At 36.7% G+C, this 24,937-nt stretch overlaps 1 protein-coding gene and 1 long non-coding RNA gene across 6 annotated transcripts in view; one reads left to right on the top strand and one right to left on the bottom strand.

The window, feature by feature from the left end:
* Positions 1 to 15,286, bottom strand: part of ZBTB21 (zinc finger and BTB domain containing 21) — a 45,497-nt gene extending 30,211 nt beyond the window's left edge. Inside the window, exons 1-3 of one of the 5 annotated variants that reach the window (XM_074213829.1) lie at positions 15,181 to 15,286; positions 6,450 to 6,500; positions 3,933 to 3,992 (exon numbers count right to left, since the gene is read on the bottom strand). The gene's annotated coding sequence lies outside the window, so the exon portion shown is untranslated. Of the gene's footprint in view, positions 1 to 3,932; positions 3,993 to 6,449; positions 6,501 to 8,751; positions 11,651 to 14,634; positions 15,146 to 15,180 lie in introns of those variants that run through there. The other 4 variants (XM_074213830.1, XM_074213831.1, XM_074213832.1 and 1 more) reach the window with 4 other exon arrangements.
* Positions 9,456 to 12,594, top strand: LOC141506766 (uncharacterized). Its single transcript, XR_012473971.1, has 2 exons — positions 9,456 to 9,806; positions 12,410 to 12,594. It is a non-coding gene; the product is annotated as an uncharacterized LOC141506766 (long non-coding RNA).
* Positions 15,287 to 24,937: the final 9,651 nt, after the last annotated feature.

The raw sequence follows: 24,937 nt of genomic DNA, 5'->3' as shown, positions 1-24,937 counted from the left end.
CTAAATTCCTCAAAACTTTTTTATTATTTATGTTGAATTTGATAAATTAATAGGGAAAATTATGTTCTAAATGGTAATACTTTTGGCCACCTTTATAACTGAAGTTCTATAACTGGATCAAAATTTATACTGATCTCTGAAGTTATAGGGTCTAAACTGAAAAGTCAATGAAATGATTTTTTAAAATACATTCACCTGGATTAATGTTACTTGGAAACCAGTAACAGTTGCATCTGTGTCAAAAATTAATATTGTTCTGTGTTGGCATTATGCTTGCAATTTCTCATATTGTGATTTGTGAAAAAACATGGTTTAAGAGATGCTGTTAATTGGGTAATTCAATTGTATTATTAGAAGGTTAACTCCTCTTTTGATCTGAATGCTATGAAATTATGAATGAGGTATCACTTACTGAAGACTTATGCTATAATTTAAAAAAAACATGTATACTTTGATTTAAAATGAATAAAATGATCAACTATTAATCAGTGATGGAGAAGGTTTTGGGGGGATTCTGGATCTTCAGGCTTGTTAAAAATCAAAAAACCTTATTGACTTTGTGAAAGGAGATACAAAGATGTACATGACTAAGGAGAACTTCTCTGAAATATTGTGATAGGTCAAATATAAAGGATTCTATTGCTTTTATCTTACTCTCCTGAACTTGTGACCACAGGACTCAACTTTCTTATGCAAGTGACTAAGGAAATTAGTTCTTAGAATTGCCACCTTCCTACTTACTCATTGGTTTAACAGTTACCTATTCATTTATTACATATATCCTCAAAGTGGGGATTGGATAAAGATGTGATGTGATTTTCTTTAAAAAAAACATTTTCTTTTTTAATGGATTAGTAAACTTTAATTGAGGTGAAGTGAAATGAGTTCACTAGGTAGCGCTGTGGCACTAGGCTTGGAACCAGGAAGACTCATCTTTGCAAGTCCAAATCTGGCCTCAAACACTACTTATGTGATCCTAGGTAAATCACTTTAAACCTGTTTGCCTCAATTTGCTCATCTGTAAAATGAGCTGGAGGAAATGAAAAACCACTTTATCCTTGTCAAAAAAACCCCAAATGAAGTCACAGAGTCAGACATGACTGAACAGTAATGACAAGATGCTCTTTTTTTTAAAAGGTTTTTGCAAGGCATATGGGGTTAAAGTGGCTTGCCCAAGCCCACACAGTTCAGTAATTATTAAGTGTCTGAGGTCGGATTTGAACTCAGGTTCTCCTGACTCCAGGGCCAGTGCTCTATCCACTGCGCCACCTAGTCACCCCAATACTATGCTCTTAACAAGATACATGCACAAAAATACACACACACACACACACACACACACAGAATACAAATATAAATTATCCTTGACCCTAGGGAGGAACTTTTGATTTTGAAATATTACATATGTTTAAATTAATTAAACATTAATTAAGCTCTTCTATGGAAGAGTAAAAAGATGAGGTTATTTCTACTTGAGAACCAGGAACTAGGTACTTTGCTTTGAAGTATTTTCTATTTGATATAAGATTATACTTAAAGGACTCAGGATAACTATATCTATGTAAGTATAAGTAGTTTTAGAATTTCAACTGTTAAGGCAGCTAGGTGGTGCAGTAGATAGGTCCTCCTGATTCCAGGGCTGGTGCTGAGAGTTCAATTCCAGCCTCAGACACTTAAGAATTAACTATGTGATATTGGGTAAATCACTAAACCCCATTGCATTGAAAAAAACAACAAAAAAAAAGAATTTCAACTATTGTGTCAGTGAAAAACAATGGAAAAGGCCAAGTATTAATACTTGTGGGTAGGCCTAGGCAATACAATAAAACTGACAATATTTCCTAAATTAATTTGCTTATTCAGTATCATACCAATCAAACTACCAAAGAGTTAAAAGAATAATAACTGAATTGACCAGGAAGAAAAAAGATCAAGAACATCAACAGAATAAATGATTTTTTAAAAAATGGGTAGGAATGGAAAATGGAGGCCTAGCAGTACTAGGTCTCAAACTACAATCATTCCTTGACATTTGCAGGTTTCACATTTGTGGTTTTGGTTATTTGTACACATGCCATCATGAATTAAATAGGGATTTTTGAAGATTTACAATTTACTGTGGAAAACAGAAAATGCATATGATGTGAACAAAACAAAAAAATTTATCAAGTCATAAATGCATAAATATTGCATACTACTAATCTACTATAAATTTATGCTGCATTCTTTTTGGAAACACTTCCTCTTTGTCTCTCTACCATCCAGACTCCCACAGTGATCTTTTTTTTTTATCTTTTGTGAAATCTATGAAGTAGTTGCTGAAGCTACACTAGGAGCTGTAAAGATTCTGTATAGTGATTGAGATACTAATCTCTCTCATATAGAAACTACAACTTTTTAAAGAGTGAAATATATTGTTTTACTTTTTTTGCATTAAATAAAAATAAAATTATTAAAAATAAAGGTCTGGTGGCAGCTGGGTGGCACAGTGGATAGAGCACAGGCCCTGGAGTCAGGAGTACCTGGGTTCAAATCCGGCCTCAGACACTTAATAATTACCTAGCTGTGTGGCCTTGGGCAAGCCACTTAACCCCATTACCTTGCAAAAAAAACCTAAAAAAAAATAATAAAGTTTTAGAGTGGGGCCAAGAGGTATTGTTTTCACATTTGTGTGGTTCCTATGAATGTCAAGGGATGACTGTATATTACAAAGCTGTAAATATGTAAACAATTTGGTACTAGAAATGGTTACCAGGTCATTTCCCCAGGTCAAAAATGGATATTCACTATCTACAAACCAAAATATAGTAAATTAATTCAAAGCTTGACATTAAAGATACTCTACAATCTGTCCCTAACCTAATTTTTCCCTTCCTTTTCACTATTTTCATACTCAGAATCTATACTCCAGGTCCTCAAACATACCTTCAGAATTTTGTATTCTATTCATGTCAATCTCCCACTCAAATAATGCTGCCTATTCGTAAATGCTCAGTTGCAATTAGATGGAATCAATTTCTCTAATCCTTATTAACTCTCAATTCCTCTCTAAAATAGAAAATCTGTGCCTCAGATAAAACAATTTTAATCCCTATTTCTGGATCTCAAGAACCTCCAAAAGATAAAACCTTTATGAATAAATACCTAACTAATTCACTCAGGGCTAAACCCCTCTTTTCTCTACCTCTTACCACACTCCACTAGCAAAACTGCACAAACTGATCAAATTTAGAGGCTTGCAACAGAATGCCACTCCTCTCTCCTACTAGTGCCTCAGAGGTGCCAACTCCAAATGACAGAAACTTGCTCAGGCCATGAAAGCCATTGAAACTATAGTCTGTATTTGGCCAGGGAGGAGGAAAGAAGTACAGAATCTGCACTGAAAATAGAACTCCTCTATACTTGATCCCACCCAATTCTCAGTGCAGAGGGAGATCCAAACTGCAAATAGCAGAAGTTTGCTTAGGTTGCAATAGTGGCAATGTAGCGATGGTCTATGCTACTGGGCCAGAGACCTGAGGAACAGAGGTCTTGAAAACAGTGTGTGTGTGTATATGTCCATCAAACTTGAGGAAAAGAGCCCAGCATCCAGCTGGAGTCAGTTTTGTCCTCCCTGAAGTCAGTTGGGCGTAGAGACCAAGGCTGTTGATCCATGCTTGTCCAGTGTGGGAAAGAGGTTGAGATGCTTTGGGATCTTTTGGGAGGGACACAGGAAGAGAATAACAAAAAAAAAAAAAAAAAAAAAAAAAAAAAAAAAAAAAGGGGAAAAGACTAAAACTACTAAAAGGAGAAAGAAAATTACCTTAAAAGTAAAAGGATAAAGTGACAAAGAAGACATTAACAGAACAAAGAAATAATGGCTTCTAGTTCTAGTAAATGAGTTCAGGCATCTATAAATAAAAGGTACAAAATGAAAGAAAAGAATTGAATACCTGATGAGGCAGGGGGCCCAGTAGATTTTGAGGAGACCACAGAACCTTAGAATGTTGTTCCTGAGTAGTTTAAAAGAGAAATTAGAATTATTAATGCAGAATTTATGGGCTGTACAATAGAAATAGGCAGAATAGAAAAACTTTCATCTATAATGCCACATTTCATAAAATAAATATAAGACAACTCATTAGGAATTACATTAGAAATACAAACATATACATATATATAAATATATAGACATGTATATAGACATGAACAACAATCAGAAAGGGAAAAAAGAGCAGTAACATTAAAAGAAAGCATGCCTTCCATATGAGCAAAATTCTGATCTCAAAAAGGGAAGTATAAAGACTTCAGAATTAAAATTCTCCTAAAAGGACATATGTCAAACAACCTGAATAGCATAAATCAGAAACTATAAGGATTACTATTCTGAATTTCTTTGAAAGTAAAGCACTACTCAAAAGGATCCAAAGACTGTCTCCAGGGGAAAAAAAAAATCCAAGGCTGCAAAAATTCTAAGGCATATTGTAGCCAAATTGTAAAATTACTTTGAGAAATGACAGATTCTGCAAGAGACAAGGAAAAACTTTCAAATAAAAAGGAAAGTAAATTTATGTAACAAAAGATTCTTCTACAGCATCTAGAAAACAAGATAATGGAATAATGTGTTCTGAAGAGCAATGGAGTTTCAACATGAAACCCACAGTGACCTACCCTGAAAATCTGAGACTAACAATAAATGAAAAAAAGATGTTCAAAAATAATAAGGCATTCAAAACATCAACAGAAAACATGACCAGAAGAGATTATTTGCTTCACAAATATCTAAATAATAGAAATACAAAAAGAATATCAAAATAATAACAAAGGCCATTAAAAGACTACATTTTAAAAGTACACAAAAAAGATAAGGGTGAAAAAAAATCAAATAGAGGTAGGGAAAGAGAAACAGGCTGGAGGCATCATGGACTAGCCTGAACAACACCCCCCCCCAAAGGTGCATCATTTTTTTTTGTGGGTATAAATTACAAAATAGGTCGCTACATAAAAACAAGAGGGGAAAGACAATAGCAGATAATATAGGATATGCCTTAATCAATACAAAAGCTAATAATGAAGGGAAAAATCACTGGTAGTCTCCAGAGGGGAGAAGAGACTAAAGGAGGAAAGGTGAAAGAAAAGAAGGGATTAAAACTGGAAAAAGAAAAGAAGAAATGTTATTCAAATGGTGGGAGGGGTATACCACAAATGAATGTTCCTAAGGGAGAAGAGAGAGATTCTATAAAAGGAGATAAGGATATTATGGCCTGCCTCAGGAAAAAGGGAAAGTAACTGTTACACAGAGGAGGGAAGGGCTTGGACCCAGAGAAGACTGAGGCAAATGAGAGGGGAAAAAATGGCTAAGAAGGTCAAAAGTCAGTAAAGAACTGCTTTAATCAGGAAAAATTCTACTGAAAGGCAATATCCTCTCTATCACCTATAGGAATTTGTATTTTTCTATGAATGAGGCACAAGAATAAAAAGGGGGGAGGGGAAGAGTTCAAAAAGGCAAAAACAAAATAGGTACATAAAAGGTTTTAATTCCACAAGAAATACAAAGAACAAATAACTAATAGAAAAGCATAATTCTAGAATGGAAAGAAAGGGAGGGCAAATAATGAAAAAGCAGGGGAAGGAAAAGGTGCAGAAATGAAATTTTTTAAATGAACAAAAAAATTGAAGGAAAAATGGGAATTCTATTTAATTAATTCTATATTAATCCTATATAACTGAGAAGGGAAAAAAGAAAATAAGAATAAAAAGATAAAAGAACCACAAAAAAATAATTAAGCAAAATTTCAAAGGGGAAGGGCTGGTAAGAGGTCAATATCAAAAAATAATAGAGGCAAATAAATGAAAATATAAACCTAATTTACATTTTTAAATGTGAATGGATTCATCAGTTCAATTTTTTAAAATGACATGTTTAGAAAGGAAATAAAATCCTACAATCTGTTGCTTATGTAAAACAACATTTTAAAAACAAAGATTTCAATGTTCCTCTCTTATTTTTGGATAAGTCTAACAGAAAGATAAACTAAAGAGAAAATATAGACCTAAACAAATTCCTGGAAAAATCAGAGATAATAACTTATGCATCTTCTAAACTGGACTACAAAAAATTATATGAATCTTTCAGGACCACAAGGAACTTTTGTAAAAACTGACCATGTAGTCAGCCACAGAGATATTGCAAACAAATGTAGAAAGGCAGAAATAGTAAACACTATTTAGAGTACATAGGACAATAAATATTTGATATTTATCTGATATATATTCTTTGATGATTCTATTGATAGAAACCATTATTTGATATAGTTCTGGAATTGATTCAAAGACTTAAAAAAAAAAGACGAGAAAGACAAAGGCCCAAAATGAGACTCAGACAACAGTGAAATTCTAAATAATAATTGGGTCAAGAATAAATCATTAAAACAATAATTATTGAAAAAAATGATAATGATGAAACATACCAAAATTTCTGGGATGCAGCAAAAGAAGTCCTCAGGAGAAAAATCATATCCCTATAAATATATATTATCAAAATAGAAAAAGAGAGGATTAATTAACTGAATTTTTAGTTTTAAAAAATTATAACACTTACAAATAAACCTAAAATAAGCACAAAGGAGAACAATTGAAAATTAGAGGAGAGACAGATAAATAAAAAAAAATTAGATCTTTAAAAAGACAGATAAGATGATGTATGTTAAGCCACTCTGAAAATTAGAGGGCATAAAATATAATTAATAAAACAGCAAAAATGTAAGATGAAATTATAAGAATCAGAAGAAATAAATCACAGGCTAACAAAAGGAACGCTGAAAAATTAAATGATGGTTCCATCTAATCACTGAAAAAAATTGAATCCAGTCAACAGAAGTACTGAATATAAATGCAAACACTTGCTTTTACATATGGAGACAGGTCCTAATTAGTCTGAATCCCAAAAATATCATAAAAAAAGGGAATAAGACCCACATGTCCAAATACACACACACACACACACACACACACACACCCCAGTTCTTTTTGTAGTGGTAAAGAACTGGAAATTGAGTAGATACTCATCAATCGGGGAATAGTTGAACAAATTGTGGTATATACTATTGTGATGGAACACTATTGTTCTGTAAGAAATCATGAATGAAAGGACTTCAGAAAAGCCTGGAAAGACTTGCATTAACTGATACTGAATGAAGTGAGCAGAATCAAGAATACATTATAACAGCAACAGCATGTAATAATGACTATGATAAACTTATCTATTTTCAGAAAGACAATTCTAAAAGACTTGTGATGGAAAATACCATATACATCCAGAGAAAGAACTATGGAGTCTGAAAGCAGATCAAGGCATACATTATAAATTATTTAAATTTGTTTTGTTTTTGCCCTCATAGTATTTTGTCCCTTTTCTTCTGATTCTTCTTTCACAACATGACTAACATGGAAATATGTTTAACAGAGTTATACATGTATAACCTATATCAGATTATTCACTGTCAAAGGGAAAGGGGGGGAAGGAAAGAAAGTAGAAAAATAAGAAACTCAAAAATCACACAAAAAATGAGTGCTGAAACTATCTTTACATTTAATTTGAAAAAAAGAAAAATCACAAAAACCAAACATAATACCTGCTAAGTAGTGGCACTGTGCTAAGCACTTAATATTATCTCATTTGATCCTCGCAACTCTGTAATGTGTATGCTGTTATTATCAGTTTTAGAACTGAGGAAACTGAGGCTAATAGAAATTACATAACTTGACCAGGGTCACAATGTTTGTGTCTGAGACTGGATTTGAACTCAGGGGTTGCTGAATCCAGGCCCAACACTACAACCACTGAGTTATCAGCTCCTTCTAAGACAAGAAGGGACCCTAAAATAAGGAGGGAATGTAGAGGAATGAGGGGTAAAAAATCTTTGTATGAAATGATAAGGGATTGGTATCCAAGACATATGAACTAACAAGAATATTATAGACCAAAAATTATTCTCCAACAGATAAATGACTAAAAGATATGAATGAATAGTTCTTAAAAGAAGAAATGGAGGACGAATAGGTGGCACGGTGGATAGAGCACTGGCCCTGAAGTCAGGAGGACCTGACTTCAAATCTGGCCTTATACACTTATTTACTTGGGCAAGTCACTTAACCCCATTGCCCTAAAAAAAAAAAAAAAAAAAAAAAAAAAAGAAAGAAATGGGAAATACTCTCAATCAAATGAAAGAATGGTCCAAATCCTTAATAAAGAAATGTAAATCAAAATAATACTGAAATTATACTTCATACCCTGAAAATGGGCCGAGATAACAAAAATGGCAATAGTTGTTGACAGTGTAGTGGGAAGATAAGCACACTGATACATTGTTGGTGGAGCTGTTTACTCCATTTTTGAGAAGCAATAATGAAAATGAAGTGGTTAAAATGTCCCTCTGACCCAGATTCTATTACTAGTGTTATGCCCCAAGGAAATAATTGATAAGAAAGACCCCATCTACACCAAAATATTTAGAGTAGCATTTTTGGTGATTATCAAATTATTGGAAACAAAACAAATATTCATAGATTTTAAAATGACTAGACAAAATGTATCGAATACAGAGAAATGTGCAAAGATCTCCGGGACCTCATTAAGAACTGAGTAAGAATCAAAGAACATGACTAAAACAAAAAGAGATAGCAACTACAACGGAAGTAGAACAATCCATATTCTTACAAAATAAAAAGTGTATGTTTCAAAATTATAAAGAAACGCAAGACAATACCAACCTACTCCTTTGAGGAAGTGGAGGGCCAGGGATATTGACTATTACACCTGGGTTTCAAAATACTAATCAGTTGTCCTGATTTTTTTCCCTCTTTTTTTGGGGGGGGAGGGGAGGAGCAGTTAAAAATTCTTTTTTGTTATAAGGGGAAAACTTTCTGGGAAAAGAAGTACAGATTCTGGGAAAAAATTTTGCTGACATGAAAAAAATCACTAAAAGCATTTTAAAATGCTCAAATAAACTGGCAAAGAACAAAAACTAGGATGGCAATGTTGTATGGAGCTATGAAAATTCAAGCACACTATTATTCTGTTGGCAAACCTGTGAATTGATCTAACCTTTCTGGAAAGCAATGTGAAATTATGCTAAGAATGTGACTAAAATGTCTATAACCCTTTGTTCTAGAGATTCTACTGCTAGGAATAAACCCTAAGGAAAGGAAGGATGCAAAGAAAGGCCCCAGAATCCAAAATATTCACAGAAGTTCTTTTTAACAAAATAAGTATAGCAGCAAAGATCTGGAAACAAAAATGTCCATAGGGTAGGGAATCCTATACTATGAAAATCAATGTGAAGATGAAGTCAAGATAGCAGAGCAATAGGAAGCAAACAGTTCAGCTATCCTTCCCCCCTTCAACCACAAAGTCCTCCAAATATATATGAAATGGAAATCCAGAAAAATCACAATGAGTCATTATTCTAGCTCACAGTGGTAGAGACAGTGCAAAAAAGACAGACTGGGACCTGACAGTTTCAGAGCAGGAAAACGCTATAGCAACTCAGTGAAAGGTTGTGCACCAGGGCAAGAAAAGGTCCCAAGATACCATAGACAGGCAGGTGCCAAATGGCAGCAACCCATTTGGGATCACTAATTTAGGGTGATCTGAGCAGAGGGTCCTGTGTAGGAAGGCTCTAGACAGTGGAAAGAGAAAGATTAAGTTTAGAAGCAAACAGTAGAGGATGCCTCAGATTCCAGGAACAGAATTGGACTCAGTCCCAGCTTCTAGTTCAATCTGAAGCTTATAAAGGATTAACCAGGAAAGCAATCTCAACCTAAAGGTGAACTTACAATTCTTTTACTCTGAACCAGTAGAGTTTTCCAGATGGCTGAAATAACCTCTTAGGATCTGAATCTGTGGAGGTAGTATATACACCATGCTAAACTTGGACTATTCCCACATTTTATCAGATTTGCCAGTTTGCAAAATGTGAAGGGAGACCTCAGATTTGTTTTGATTTGCATTTCTCTTATTAAGATTGGGAACATTTCATATCATTGTTGATATGAAATATTAATAATTTGATTTTTTAGAACAATTCATATTCCTTTTCCACTTAACTACTTGAAAATATCTTTTGGTCATATATTTGTGTGTGTATGTGTGTTGTGTATTTATATTATATTGAATACCAAACTGCTATCAGCGAAATTTGATCACAAGGATTTTCCCCCCATTCATCTAGTTCCCTATTTTAGAAGCATTAATTTTGTCTGTATAGAAGATTTTCAGTTTCATTTAACAAGTTATCTATTTTAGTTTTTTTAGGTTTTTGCAAGGCAATGGGGTTAAGTGACTTGCCCAAGGTCACACAGCCAGGTAATTGTCAGAGACCACATTAGAACTCAGATCCACCTGACTCCAGGGCCTCTATCTATCTTATCTTTTGAAATTGCTTCTACCCTTTGCTTGGTTAATAATAAATCTTCTAGGGGGCGGCTAGGTGGTGCAGTGGATAAAGCACTGGATAGAGCACCAGCCCTGGAGTCAGGAGTACCCGAGTTCAAATCCAACCTCAGACACTTAATAATCACCTAGCTGTGTGGCCTTGGGCAAGTCATTAACCCCACTGCCTTGCGAAAACTTAAAAAAAAAAGAATAAATCTTCTAGGGGCACAGTGGATAAAACACCAGCCCTGGAGTCAGGAGGATCTGAATTCAAATGCAGATTCAGACACTTAATTCTTAGCTATGTGGCCATAGGCAAGTCACTTAACCCCCATTGCCTTGCCCCCCCCCCCAAAAGAATAAAGTTATGACTATAGTTAGCTAATGCTTGAGAAACCCAAAGTCCCCAGCTTTTGGAACAAGAATTCACTATTTGACATAAACTGTTGGGAAAATTGAAAAACTAAGGATAGACTAAAATTTTATACTGGATTCCAAAATAAGATAAAAAATGAACACATGACTGAAATATAAGGATAATACCATAAGCATATTAAGAGAGTAAGGATTAGTTTACCTGTCAGATCTATGGAGAAGGGAAGAATTTATGACCAAATAAGAGAAAATGAACATTATGAGATGTAAAATGGACAATTTTGAATATATTAAATGAAAAAATTTTTGCACAAACAAAACCAATGCAACCTGGAAGGAAAGTAAAAACGCTGGGAAATACTTTTTACAGTCTCTGATTCTCCTTTCATAGCATGACTAAAGTGGAAATGTTTAAATGTGTCAAAAAATATGATTGTACACATATATTAGACTGCTTGCTGTCTTGGGAAGAGGGGAGAAGAGAGAAAAAAATTTAAACTAAAAACTATGTAATGGGGAAAAAATACTATTAAGTGAAAAAATATATATATATGTATGTTAAAATTTGTCTTCACGAGTAACTGGAGAAAAATAAGATATTTTAAAAACAAAGAATAAAATTCCTGGAAGTATGAGAAATATATTATCTGCTTCTCTTCTAAATTTTTAATAGTATGATCTTTAAAATTAAGGTTCTATTTCAACAATCATATCTGTCAGTTCTTTCAGTAACTAAGGATGTTCATCAGGGTCATTTGATCTGAACTCATTAAGCACTTTCTTACTGGTCTCCTTACTTTTATACGGTTTTTAACCCTTAATAAGCCTAGACATATATTTCTTTTTTTTAACTTATTTTTATTAAAGATATTATTTGAGTTTTACAATTTTCCCCCAATCTTGCTTCCCTGCCCCCACCCCCACCCCACAGATAGCACTCTGTCATAGACATATCTTTCTTTTCCAAATCAAAGAACGTTCTCATTGAAGAAAATAAAACTGAGTAGTTTCATCCAAATTGAGCAACAGTCCTATCTTTTCTTTGATACAATATTACCAAATATAAAAATAAAGTGTTTTTTTCTTGTCTTTAGCTTTACTTACCAGTCACAGTTTATTAAAGTTTTAGTACTTCTAAACTATTTTCATAGCTTTTTACTTAGCATTTATGTATTTATTCTGTTACCTGACCTTGTTTTCCACACTATATCTTTTTGAAATACTAAGTTGGTTGGTCAAAACTGATCTAAGTTGCTGTTCATCATACCCAGCTTTTCACTTCCTGTCTCTGTGCTCATACCTGAAATGTATTCTCAGCCTACTCCTTCTTACAATCTCTAGTTTCATTCAAATTCAACTCAGTATCTCCTCATATGGGAGGCAAATCCCTATTGCCAAAGTTACTGTGACCTACCAGCAAATATTAAAATGTTTTATATTTATTGTACATGTTTTCTCCTCAACAGAAGGTAAAGATTGTTTTATGTTTAGTGTCTTTTTATTCTCAAACAATGCCTGGTACATTATAGGCACTAACATGTTTGAATTGGGGAATGAATGTATATAGATAGTAAATCTAGAACTGGAAAAGGCATCTAGTCTCACCTTTTTGTTTTACAGATGGGGAAACTGACAGTCCAGGGAAGTTAAATAAACTGACCAAAGCTACAGATGAGAGTTGAACCACACTATTCTTTCCACTGAGGCACTTTCAGCTCCTATTGGCAAGTTTCCTCTGCATCCACATTGGTCCCTCTGGACCACAGGTTCCCAATTTCGAGTTGATAAAATTTCAATGAGCAATATTAATCATATTTTTATTTGTACTAACACTCTAACTGTAAATTAAAATTTCCTTCAAATACCAGTACAGGAGACAAACCACAGTAAAATTAGGCTTCATCAGACAGCCAAAAAGATTGATAACACAATAAAAGTTAAGAATTCCTGTTTCAGACAATTCCCTTTTTTCTTTCTGATAGAAATTGTATTTCTTTGTGTCTTCAGAATTTCTTTTTCGAGAAATTCTTTATCCATCCTGGGCTACTTGCTCTTTGAAATTGTAGATCAAGAGGTCCTTTGAATTTTTTGACATCAGTTCTCCCCAATTCAGACTTTCCAAAATCCACTTTCCTTCCTCTATCATAAAATCAAGGAAGGAATGTTAAGTTCCTTTCACCCAACAACCATTAGTGGAGTGAAATTTTAAAATATGCCCCATAATATATGAGGCCTGCATTACAACCAATAGTGCTAATTATTATATTTCCTAATGTTCATTTCCTAAAAAAGTAGTACGTTTAAGTACTTAAAATTATGATACTGATATTTCTGTGTATTTAAAACAATAATGTGATTACACAAGTAAGCTTATAGCTACAAACATTATTTCTGAAAAGTATATCTATATATTTAAATGACTGCTGCTATACTCATCACTATTTAAGTATTAATCGAAGTAAAATTAAGCTTTAGTGAAAAAATACTACCAAATAACAAAAATAATTCTCTTCTCCAGAAAAAAAAAAAACCTGAACTGAATAGATTAATTTAATTATGAATCTAACTCCTGAGAACTTGGGTATTGATTTCATGACCAAGATATTAAATTAAAAACCAATGTAAGGCAATCTGAAGCCCTTGCCAAATCCTTACCTCCATCTTTCCTGCCTTGAAAAAGAAGTACTGGAGCGAGGACACAAGATATCACAAAATTTAAATTATTAACTTAATAAAAAGACATAAGGAATTTCCTTCCACATTCCTTATATAATGAGGTGATTTATTTAGTTGTTTTTATGAATTTTATACTTTTAAAATAAATAAATTCCTATCTTATATCCATCTTGGACACCCTATTTTGAAACTATGGTAGGTTCTTCATAATTCCAGAAATAATGACCAGTTGTGTCAAGGATCTTTGAATTCACTACACCGATAAGAGGCCACAACCCATCAAAAGCTGCATGAGTTAAAAACTTGGCTGCCCTGTGGCCAGCTTCTCCAAGCGCCTCTCCACCCTTTGCCAGGTTGATCGCCAACCCCAAGTGAATGCCAGTAGCTGGACTGGAATCTTTTCCACCTGGGTGGGCGCTGCCGCAGCCTGACTCGGGAGCCCGCTTCCTTCGGGTTTTAGGTAGGGCTTGTATGCAGCCAACGCACAAGCCCATGGTTTTAGCTTGAATAAGGACTTCAGCTGCACCTCCTATCTGCGGTTTAAACTTTGACTTTGGCCTTGCAAGCCCAGAACAAAAACCAGCAGTCTGCGTGTGAGATGTCCCGGGGAGACTGGCGGAGGGGGCAAGCAAGGGGAATGTCCCGGGGAGGCTGGCGGAGGGGGCAAGCAAGGGGAATGTCCCGGGGAGGCTGGCGGAGGAGGCAAGCAAGAGGGATGAGCACTGGGTAAGAGCCTGCTATGTGGCACCGTGGTGCCAAATGCTTTACATTTACACAAAAACAACTGTGTCTTCTCCCGAAAAAAAAACCCGAACTGAATGGATTAATTGAATTATAAATCTAACTCCTGAGAACTTGGGTATTGATTTCATGACCAAGACATTAAATTAAAAACCAATGTAAGGTCGTCTGAAGAAAACTCTAGGTGGCGGGAGTTGAAAGAAGAGGCAGGGGTCCTTTGACCCCTCAGACTGGGGGTGGTGTTTCACTCGGGCGGCCTAGCTCTGAACGAAGGGGGTGCCACGGGGGTTGGGGGGTGCCCTCTCTAAGCAGGGCGGGGGGCACGCGGGCCGCCAGCCTCGGCATACCCAGGGCGGGCTCAGCCGCGGTGGGGGCGGGCGAGGAGTCACAATTGGGGGAGGGGGTGCCCCGTTAACCTTTGTGATCACCTTAGGGATCCGCCGCATGCCGGCTATTTCCGAGCCTCTCTCCCGCGCCCCCATTGCCCGACCCCACGGAGGACCGCGCAGCGGGCGGGCGGCGGTGGCACAGTCACACCTTAACTCTTGCCTAGGACGCGAACACGCGCTTTTTAGACGAGGGTGTTTCAACTGTTCCACGCAAAAAACGTGCGCTGACCCCTAAAGGTGGCCGCACTCACAGGGAATGTTAGTTAAGGGCCTTCATTTAAAAAAAAAAGTCTAAGCGCAGGCAGGGAACAGAGCGTGCGCAGTAGGGAGAGCGGGGTTAACAGTACAGAGCGTGCGCAGCCTGGAAACACAATCGCCAGCGAGAGGGCAACGGGCATGCGCGGCGCGACCCAGAACAGGGCGCACGCGCAATGAGGGACCGCAACCCTCTAGTGGAGGGGGGGAGGGAAGAGGAGAGAGATCACCTCAGAGTTACGTCAGGAAAGACCGTGTTTTACTGAGAGGCTAATGCCGACTACAGACCCCAGGAGTTCTCAAAGAGCGAGAGATTTGGCGGTTACTCACCGACCCTTAGCTCGGAGTCGGACCACGGGCCTAGGTCCGCTGACGCTTAGCTCGCGGGCGCCGCCGCCGCTGTGATTCCATCCATCTTGAATTTGACGTCATCCCACACCAGGGATGAGGTCATCGCAGGCAGAGCTCGTCACGTGCGCAGCGCTCCCATTGGTCGCCGGCTGCCCGGGGCGGGGGGGGGGGGGGGGGGGGGGGGCGGCTTGGCCCGCAGCCTCAGGCTCTGAGGGCCCGGGGGCGGGGGCGGGGGAGGGGCCGGCCCGCCGCGTGTGCTTGCATCTGCAGCCCCGAGAGCCCCAGCCCCGAGCCCGCCTTGTGGAGCGGGAAAAGCCCGGCTGCACTCGGGAGCCGTGGAGTCGCTGCTGCCCCTTATTTCCAGGGAGGACCCGGCCCCACGTGTTGGATGGTGTGTGTCACCGAGACCCGGGTTCAAATCCTGCCCTTGACGCTTTAAACGCGCAGGCAGAGCCCTGGGATCTCTCAACTTCAGTTTCCTTATCTGTTAAAAAAAAAAAAAAGGGGGGGATTATACTAAATGACCCTTCCTGCTCTAAATCTGTGATCCTTCTAAAGGAAAGCTGCTCCCAGAGGTCCCCCCTGCCCCACACCAAAAGCAGATGAAGCCTCTCTTAAAAGGGCAAACAGCCGGCCCTGGAGTCAGGAGGACCTGAGTTCAAATCGGCCTCAGACACTTCATAATGACCTAGCTGTGTGGCCTTGGGCAAGCCACTTAACCCTATTCCCTTGCAAAAACTTAAAAAAGGAAAAAAGAAAAAAGGGCAAACAGAAGTTTGAATTTTGAAAATGGTTTTAAGCACCCCAAGTGAGTGTAACTTCCAGATGCATGGCACGGCAGACTGAGGTCCACCTAGTGTGGCCCATTACCCACCCTATGAAGGGTGGACTGGGATGGGAGAAGGAAAGAGTTCCAGTTCTCGTTAGATTGCAGAGGCCGACCACCTTCTCAGTTACCTCCTACTCAAAAATATTCAAGCCTTAAGAATATTTTCGATTTTGTTCAAGCCCTAGTATGAGACTAAGGACTGGATAGTTAAAGCAAAAGTACTCAAGCCCTTGGCACACATACTGTAGCTGAGTTTTCATTGGTATGGGAAATGACCCCAACCAGTGCAAATAAAATGTACCTTCAGTTAATTTTTTTTTTTTAGTTTTTATTTTGTTGTACTCAGTCTTCAGATTAGAAAACTGAGGCAAAGGTGAGAAGATGTGCACAGGGTCGCAGAGTTATTAAATGTCTGAGGTTAGATTTTTAACTCCACTGCTCTGCAATGCAAAGTAGTCGGAGAAGGGAGGACACTAGAAAGTGAGGTGATCAAATAAGGCCTCACCTGAAAAGAACTGCATTTTAAAAAAAGTCAGGGATTCGGTGAGGCAGAGGTGAGGAAGGTGCTTTGGAGGCAAGGAGTAGGTACATCCTTAGGAGACGAAATGTGTGAGAGCCAAAAGGCTGATTAAGCAGGATTGGGGATGGAAGAGGGAAGAATGTACAATAGGAAATGACAGGTTGGGAACCGGTCAACTGGAATTTTTATGAATTTTATTCTGGAGGAAATAGGAACCACTGCCCCTTATTGAGCAGAGATGTCATACTGTCAGATAATGATTTTGGTAGTCGTTTTGGTTGATGATAGACTGAATTGAGGGGATTTCAGTCAAGGAGTTCCAATTAGGAGGCATATCAATAATCTGGTTTGGAGATGATGTGGGTCTAAGGGAGGAGAAAGAAGATATGATGAATGTTAAAAATGAGCAGAAGACAAGGAAGGCTAACATCTCTGGGTTGTTTGATTATATGTCTGCAAGGGATTATCATTGTAGCCACTGGCTACTTGAGTTCAGTTCTACCTATGAGAAATCATTATTCAGGCTCACGAAAGCAAGGGTGGAAATAAAACAAATTTATTAAAAAGGTTACAAGACATAGGAAGGGCTAGGGAGAGAGAGAGAGAGAGAGAGAGAGAGAGAGAGAGAGAGAGAGAGAGAGAGAGAGATAAAAGAACAGCCAAGAAGTAGCATTGACTGGGCCACAAATTGGTAGAGAAGATTGTATTGCCTCTTATACAGAGGGCAAAAGGTGAACTCCCTTTCTCTCACTTAGACCAGGATTTAGGTAAAGCCTAAGGAGATCAGGATACAAATTTTACATTAATAAATCAATGGTCCATCAAGAATGGGAAGGATCTCCACCCAAGCAGCTTTTTTCGGTTACAATTGTTTCCCCTTACAATCATAATTCTCTACTTCTAGTCAATCTATATCTCCACCCAATTTTCTTTGTTACATTCACAATTCTCTTCATCCTTCCCCTGCATGTTATAAGAAAGGCTTAATTACTTGGAATAAGGATTGTGGATTACACTTTAGCCAATTCCCTTTAGAAAATAACATTTCCTTTCTATAATTATTCCTCAAAATAAAAATATTACAAATGTAATGACCTGCATGCTCTTCTTGAAAATTATTAACCAAGGGCCTGCTAGGTGAATAGATGAATAGATAGATGAATAGATGAATAGAAATAATAATGAATAGAAACCTGCCCTGCAGTCAGGAGTACCCGAGTTCAAATTCAGCCTTAGACACTTTGGTACTTACTAGATGTGTAACTCTGAACAAATCCCTTACTTCATTGCCTCACCACCCTTCCCCCTAAAAAAAGAAAATGTGTGAATGAAAACAAAGTACTTTGTTAATATATTATAGAAATAACCTATATGCTGAATGTAAAAATGACTGAGAAATTAAGGGTATATAGTTATTTTGAGAGCATTCTAGACCAACTTTTTTCTGCCTACCCAATGGAATTAAGTTTTAAAATTTATTTTTTCAATTAAGAAAGGTCTATCTTCTGGGACAGCTAGGCGGCACAGTGGATAGAGCACTAGCCTTGCAATCAGGAGAACCTGGGTTCAAATTTGCTCCCGGACACTACTTAATAATTACCTAGCTGTGTGTCCTTGAGCAAGTCACTTAACCCCATTGCCTTGTAAAAAAAACTATTTTCTTTGTCAGTCACCTTTCCTCCCCCCCCATTGTGAAAAAAATAAAAACAAAATTCTTGTAACAAATATGCACAATAAAGTAAAACTAATTCCTTTGGCTGTATCCAAAATATGTCAAGCCCTTTACCTTTCTGTCAAATTGGGTAGCAGATTACTGGTCATTGCATTGGTCAGAGTTATTCTTGTTTGAATTATTTTCCTGATTCTGTTCACTTCACTCTGCATCAGTTCATATAGGTTTTGTCAGGTTTCTCTTAATCTATCCTTTCTTCATTTCTTTAAACTCACTAGTGTTCATTCTTATACCATTCCTCAATTGATGGTTTAGTTCCAGATTAGTTTCCAGGTTTTTGCCATCACAAAAAGATTTGCTAAAAATATTATTATACATTAAAGGTCCTATTGCTCTTTTTAAAAATCTTTTTGTTAGGGGCAGCTAGGTGGCACAGTGGATAAAGCACTGGCCCTGGAGTCAGGAGTGCCTGGGTTCAAATCCAGTCTCAGACACTTAATAATTACCTAGCTGTGTGGCCTTGGGCAAGCCACTTTACCCCATTTGCCTTGCAAAAAAAAACCCTAAAGAAAAATCTTTTTGTTGTATAGACTAAATAGTACTATAACTGGATCAAAGAATATGCAGGTGAAGCAGCTAATTGGCTCAGTGAATACAGCAGCAGCCCTGGAGTCAGGAGAATCTGAGTTCAAATCTCAGCCTCAGAAACTTAATAGTTTCCTAGCACTGTGACCTTGGGAAAGTCATTTAACCTCATTACCTTGAAAAAAGAACAAATTTTGCAGGTTAGTAGACTTTCGAGTGTTGTTCCAAAATTCCTTCCAGAGTGAATAGACAAAATTAGAGACAACTTCATCAATAATGTACTTTACAGGATCTAGGCACTTTCTTTAACTGAATCAAATTAATAATAAATCAATATACATTTGCTATTTTTTGGTTAAAACAATTAACTTTTTTTAATTTTATTTTTATTTAAGGCAATGGGGTTAAGTGACTTTTTAAGTATGTTTTGCATTTAATTCTGTGAACCACTAAAGTTACTGCTAATTAGAATGACTTCAACTTTTTATTGTAAATGTTCCTGAGAATATCTAAGATTATACATTAGTACAAACACATCATCTTTATTTAATATCAAACACAGAGAGTTTATCTTGGGACATTCCAAATCAAAAAACTGCCTTGTAAGCTTACTTAAAAGCTTCTAGACTAAGGGATAAAACAAAATATTTCGGATGGGGAAAGAACTTGATCTATTTTATCCCCATCCCCCAAATCATAAAAACCCTTTGGAGTACAAATTCCTCAAATACAAACGAATTTGCATTTCAGACACCAGACTTGATTCTGACATTTGTTTTTGTTTGGAAATATAATGTAAATAGTTGGGATCAGTTTTGAATATGGAGGAAATGTTTAAGAAAAAAAATGAGAAACTATGACAACCAAGGCAACTTCAGACTGTCTTGTTTAAATTAGCTAATACTGAAAAAAATGGCAAGTGAATTTTTAAAAGCATTCTTTATGAACTTTTTCTTCTCCCTTTCATATCAAACTCCCTTGACATCAGATGAAATTCAGCAAGTTAACTTGTACACCTAATGTTTGGTTTGAGGATTATCCCAAATTCCTGGATCCATATACTGATTCTTAAGGATTGAATTGTTTTTTCCTGAAAGGATTTAAATTTTTTCTTGATAGGCAGAAATCTAATAAACTGTAACTCCACTTTTCTATCAGTCAGTGTTCAGTTAGAACTATATTGGAATCAAATTTATCTTTTTCTAATTTAAAAAATGTCATGATCTTTGATTTAAAAAAACATTTTTTTAAAATTTGAGAGCTAGTCAAATTCAAGTCAAATAAGAGTAAAACAAGTCTCTAGATTATGTACTATACATAGGAAATGTCTTTCATTCTATTTGGATTTCTAGATGTCTAAAGGTTCTCTTGTATTTTTCTTGCTGATCAGTCAGGTCTCTTCTGACAGATAACAAGCTGTTATGAACTGGAGTTCTTCACTTCCTAATAGATCAGTATCCTAGGGAAACTATTGGAATTAAGAATCTAACTTTCTTTAGATAAATTTTTATGGCTTAATTTTAAAGGGAAATAATCCTATTATTTTAGAGCAATATAAACCAGTTAAGGACAAACTGGAAATTATGTGGTATTGTCAGTGAATTTGCATCTACCATATTTCCCCATGTATAAGACACTCCCACGTATAAGATGAACCTTAATTTGAGGACCCGAAATTTGTTTTTTTCCCCTTTGTTTTTTGGCAAGGCAATGAGGTTAAGTGACTTGTACAAGGTCACACAGCTAGGTAAGTATTAAATGTCTGAGGCTGGATTTGAACTCAGGTTTTCCTGACTCAGGGCTGATGTTCTATCCACTGGAGAGTCCAGAATTTGAAAAAAAAATGTATTATATAAAGTTATTGAGCCCAGGTTTTATTCATCATGAAATTCAAAGACCTTCTGCTCATAGCTTTCAGGCATCTTTTGGGCAAGTCTGGTGCATGGATGTATGCTTAATCCAACTAAAGCACCAGTTGTGTGCTTTGAAATCACTTTTTCATCAGCAATTCTTGCCTCATGCTGAACCATCTTTGTGGACACAGGAATTCTAATGGCCCTTTGCTCTTCAATCCATAGCTTCAATTCCCTCTCTAGATCAAACCATTTGACTGACTTGCCTCTCATGGTCTTCTTCTGCCATGGCATTTTCAGTAGCATTTCTTCTTCCCCTAGCCAGTCTCGGATTGTTTTCTTAGTTGGAAGAGGACCAACTGATGATTGGCAGCACGATTTCCATTCTCTTTTGCAAACTGGATTACTTGAACTTGAATTCAGCACTATATGAAAATCTTTTTTTGAGCCATTTCTGGGCAGAACTTGGCAAAACATAAGCTAATATACTGGTAACAAAAGCAAAAGAATAAACACAAAGACAACAAGTGCAAAAAAGCAGTAAATGCAAGTAGAAAAATCTATAACCACTATGTAAGAGGCATCCAGTTTCAAGACCCCAAATTTTTCAAAAAAGTGTGTGCTGTACATGGGGAAATATGGTATATGTTCTTAAAGAATAGCTGAATTTTTCTTGCAGAATCCTCCTATAAGAAACAATCTAATGTGAATGGATTAGAATTCTAGAAGATCAGTAATGAAATTAGATATCTTGCTTTTTTATTTGAACTATTTCATTATCTTAGATTGAAACTGAGCTGTCCTAGCCATACCACCTCTACTCAGAGCTTTTCATTTGTAATATGGACTCTGCAACTAGGTCCCTTATATTGCTTGAACTCAGGCTTCCACTTCACATCTCTGCTGGCTCCATACTGTTCCATCTTTTTTCAGGCTGTCACCTCCCTAATTGGTAGGGAAGCTCTAGGCACCCCACCTATGATAGTTCAGCTACTGTCTTTACATAATAGGGCCTATTCCTCCACTCAACTTCCAAGCCCACTCCACACCCTGCTGCCTAAGCATTAGGCATGCTTAAAGCACTGCTTTCCCACTGTTAACCTGAATTCTGCCCTGGCTCCCTTATCTCCAGTAGACAAATTTTACCTTTGTCAACCCACAGGGGCTATTTTGCTTTTTATTCTATGCTTCTTGTTTCTGCTTAGGAAATCTTTTTTTTAATTTAAATTTTATTTTATTTTTCCAATTTCATGTAATGGTAGTTTTTCAATATTCATTCATTTGCAAATTTATGAGTTCCACATTTTTCTAAAATCCTCCCTTCCTTCCCTCCTCTCCAGTGGTGAGTGGTCTGGTAAAAATTGTATATGTACATTTGTGTTGAACATATTTACATATTAATAATTTTCTCACTGAAAATCTGAATTTTGCCCCTTGGTCTCTCAAGGGTAGATTGGCTTTCATTGTATCTTGCTGGGATCTAGATCTCTCTCACTCTTCTTTATAATATTTATTTTTTGGGGCAGCTAGGTGGAGCAGTAGATAGAACTCCAGCCCTGGAGTCAAGAGTACTTGAATTCAAAACCGTCCTCGGACACTTAATAATTACTTAGCTGTGTGGCCTTGGGCAAGCCACTTAACCCCATTTGCCTTGCAAAAACTAAAAAACCAAACAAAAATATTTATTTTTCTACTCCCCATCTCTGATTGGTTAATTTTTGCCATATGTGTCAGTACCTTGGCTTCCTCTTGCTTCAGGGGCAACACCCAGACAAGACCACAGGTTCCTTGTCTCTGATTTTTCAGAAACTGTCTTTTTTTATTTTTAAACTTTCTAGGACCCAGGTCTCTTCTTCTCAGGCTTATTCTATTCAATTCCCTAAATATTTATTAAGTGCCAACTATTTGCCAGCTCCTGTGCTAAGCACTGGGGATACAAATTTTTAAAAGATAATCCCTGCCCTCAGGAAGTTTACAGTCTGGTGGGACCAAACAACATACTAAAGGAAACTGGAAGGCCCAGGGTTGAAGGAACAATGAAGAAGGCATCTTGTTCCTCAGAGTTCGGACTTTTTCAGATGGAAAATAGAATGAACTGCAAATTAAGTCCAGATCCATAAATATGAAAGACTTTGATGGAGTCTACTTTTCTACTTTCCAGCCCTGCAATCAGAGGGAGAGGAGGTTGAGGCAATCACTGAGTATTCAAGGTTGAGCTAACCTGCCTAATCTAGAGATTTGGGGTGATTTAGCTCTTTCTTGAAGGGAGATCTTGTTCCATGGAGTTCAGCCCAGAGATACAGATGGAAAATGGATTGAGCTACCTGAAGCTAACCTAATAGTGCTACTTGCACTCAGATTATCTGGAAATTTTTCACAGATTATCTGGAAATCAACTTTTAGCTTTGATAGGTGTGTTTTTAGCTCATATGCTATAGCCCAGGCCTTCATGTCATATATGGTTTACAATAGCCCCAGTGTCAAATATATTTGTGGTGTCACCTGGACCCCACCATTGAATTCAAGCTGCTATTTCAGTTTTTACCATTACCAGTCAGCTGATGACTTGAACTCAACCAATGTATCTTTTTGCTCTTGGAAGTCAATTTTTGCTTTATTTCTTGCCAATACCTAAGCCTCCATTATACTTCTTGTCTTCTTCAGTCATGCTGCCTCTAGTAGGATGATAGCCTCCTGCTTGATAATCTGGAATTCAATCTTACTCCTTCACCTCTGATAGATCAGCTTTTGCCTTTTCTTGGCTCTTCAAGCTTGATCTACCTTTCCTTCTCTACTTGGATCCTCATCTATTCACTTAGAAACTGAATTCTATTAACTGAGTTTTTTAGCTCTGATAGGTTAGTTTTTTGCCTAGAATATATGCATTTGATATATATACTTTTCCTGTTATGTCATGAAGTATATATATACATATAACATGAAGTATATATATACTTCATGACATAACAGGAAAAGTAACATATTAGTTGGAGATACCATTGTGCCCCTTTTGGATAAAAGTTAATATAAAAATTCTGAAAGGAAAATTTATGGACTCCTTTTAATTTGAGAATATTGGGGTGGCTAGGTGGTGCAGTGGAAAGAGCACTGGCCCTGGAGTCAAGAGTATCTGAGTTCAAATCAGGCCTCAGGCCTTTAATAGTTACCTAGCTGTGTGACCTTGGGCAAGCCACTTAACTCCATTTGCCTTGCAAAAAAACCTAAAAAAAAAAAGAGAGAACTTGGAACCACATCACACTGTTAATGAGTGATTAAAAGAGAATTTATAACCTTACAACAATAATTGAATAAAAGAAAAATTTGAATCCACAATGGCAAGTTTAATCAAAGGAAACAAAAGAGAGAATAACTGTTTGGAAATGTAATACACAGAAGTGAAGAATAACCTGTAAGAAGAAAAACAAAAACCACTAATATTAAAAGAAAGCATGATATCCATATATGCAGAACATACTGATGTCAAAGACAGGATAGAGACAATTTATGATATAATTCTTCTAGAAGATCATGATAGATTAAAAAAAATCTTAACATTATAATGTAAGCAAGAAAAGTACCCAAAAGTTTTGAACATAGAAAGTAAAAATTGAAAGAATCATGGATCACCTTCAGAAAAAACAAAACAAAATAATAGGCCACTAATTTCAAAACAGAAAGTGGTTAAATTTAACTGTTCCACTGAAAAACAAATTCTCTAAATGATCAGGAGAAATAGATTCAATTAAAAAAAATAGTATATTCTGAAAAACAAAGATCAAAATGCAGCCCAAGGTGACTCACTTTAAAAGTCTGAACCAAGCCATAAATAAAAAATAGAGTGTAAAAAAAAAGAGGTGTGCAAAACATTCCTAAAAAGAAAACTAGATCTGAAGAAATTTTTTTCATAGACAATAGAAATATGAAGTAACAAATTTCTAATTTCTTTTGAAATTTGCACCAGGTAACTAGAATGAAAAGCAGAAGTAATGGTCAAAAAACTCACATGTGAATCAGTGATTTTTGTTTTGTTTTTGTGCCACTATATAGGACAGTTAGTTGGCATAGTGGATAGAGTGCTGGATTTTGAATCAGGAAGATTTACCTTCCTGTGTTCAAATCTGACCTTAGAAACTTACTAGCTGTGTAACCCTGGGCAAGTCATTTTCTCCGTTTGCCTCAGTTCCTCATCTGTTAAATGAGCTGGAGAAGGAAAACGGCAAACCACTCCAGTATCTTTGCCAAGAAAACCCCAAATGAGGTCACAAAGAGTTGAACAT

This window comes from Macrotis lagotis, chromosome 1 (assembly GCF_037893015.1).
Source record: "Macrotis lagotis isolate mMagLag1 chromosome 1, bilby.v1.9.chrom.fasta, whole genome shotgun sequence".
Lineage (NCBI taxonomy): Eukaryota > Metazoa > Chordata > Mammalia > Peramelemorphia > Peramelidae > Macrotis > Macrotis lagotis.
The sequence above is the reverse complement of the archived record's forward strand: the minus strand, read 5'-3'. Positions and strand labels throughout refer to the sequence as shown.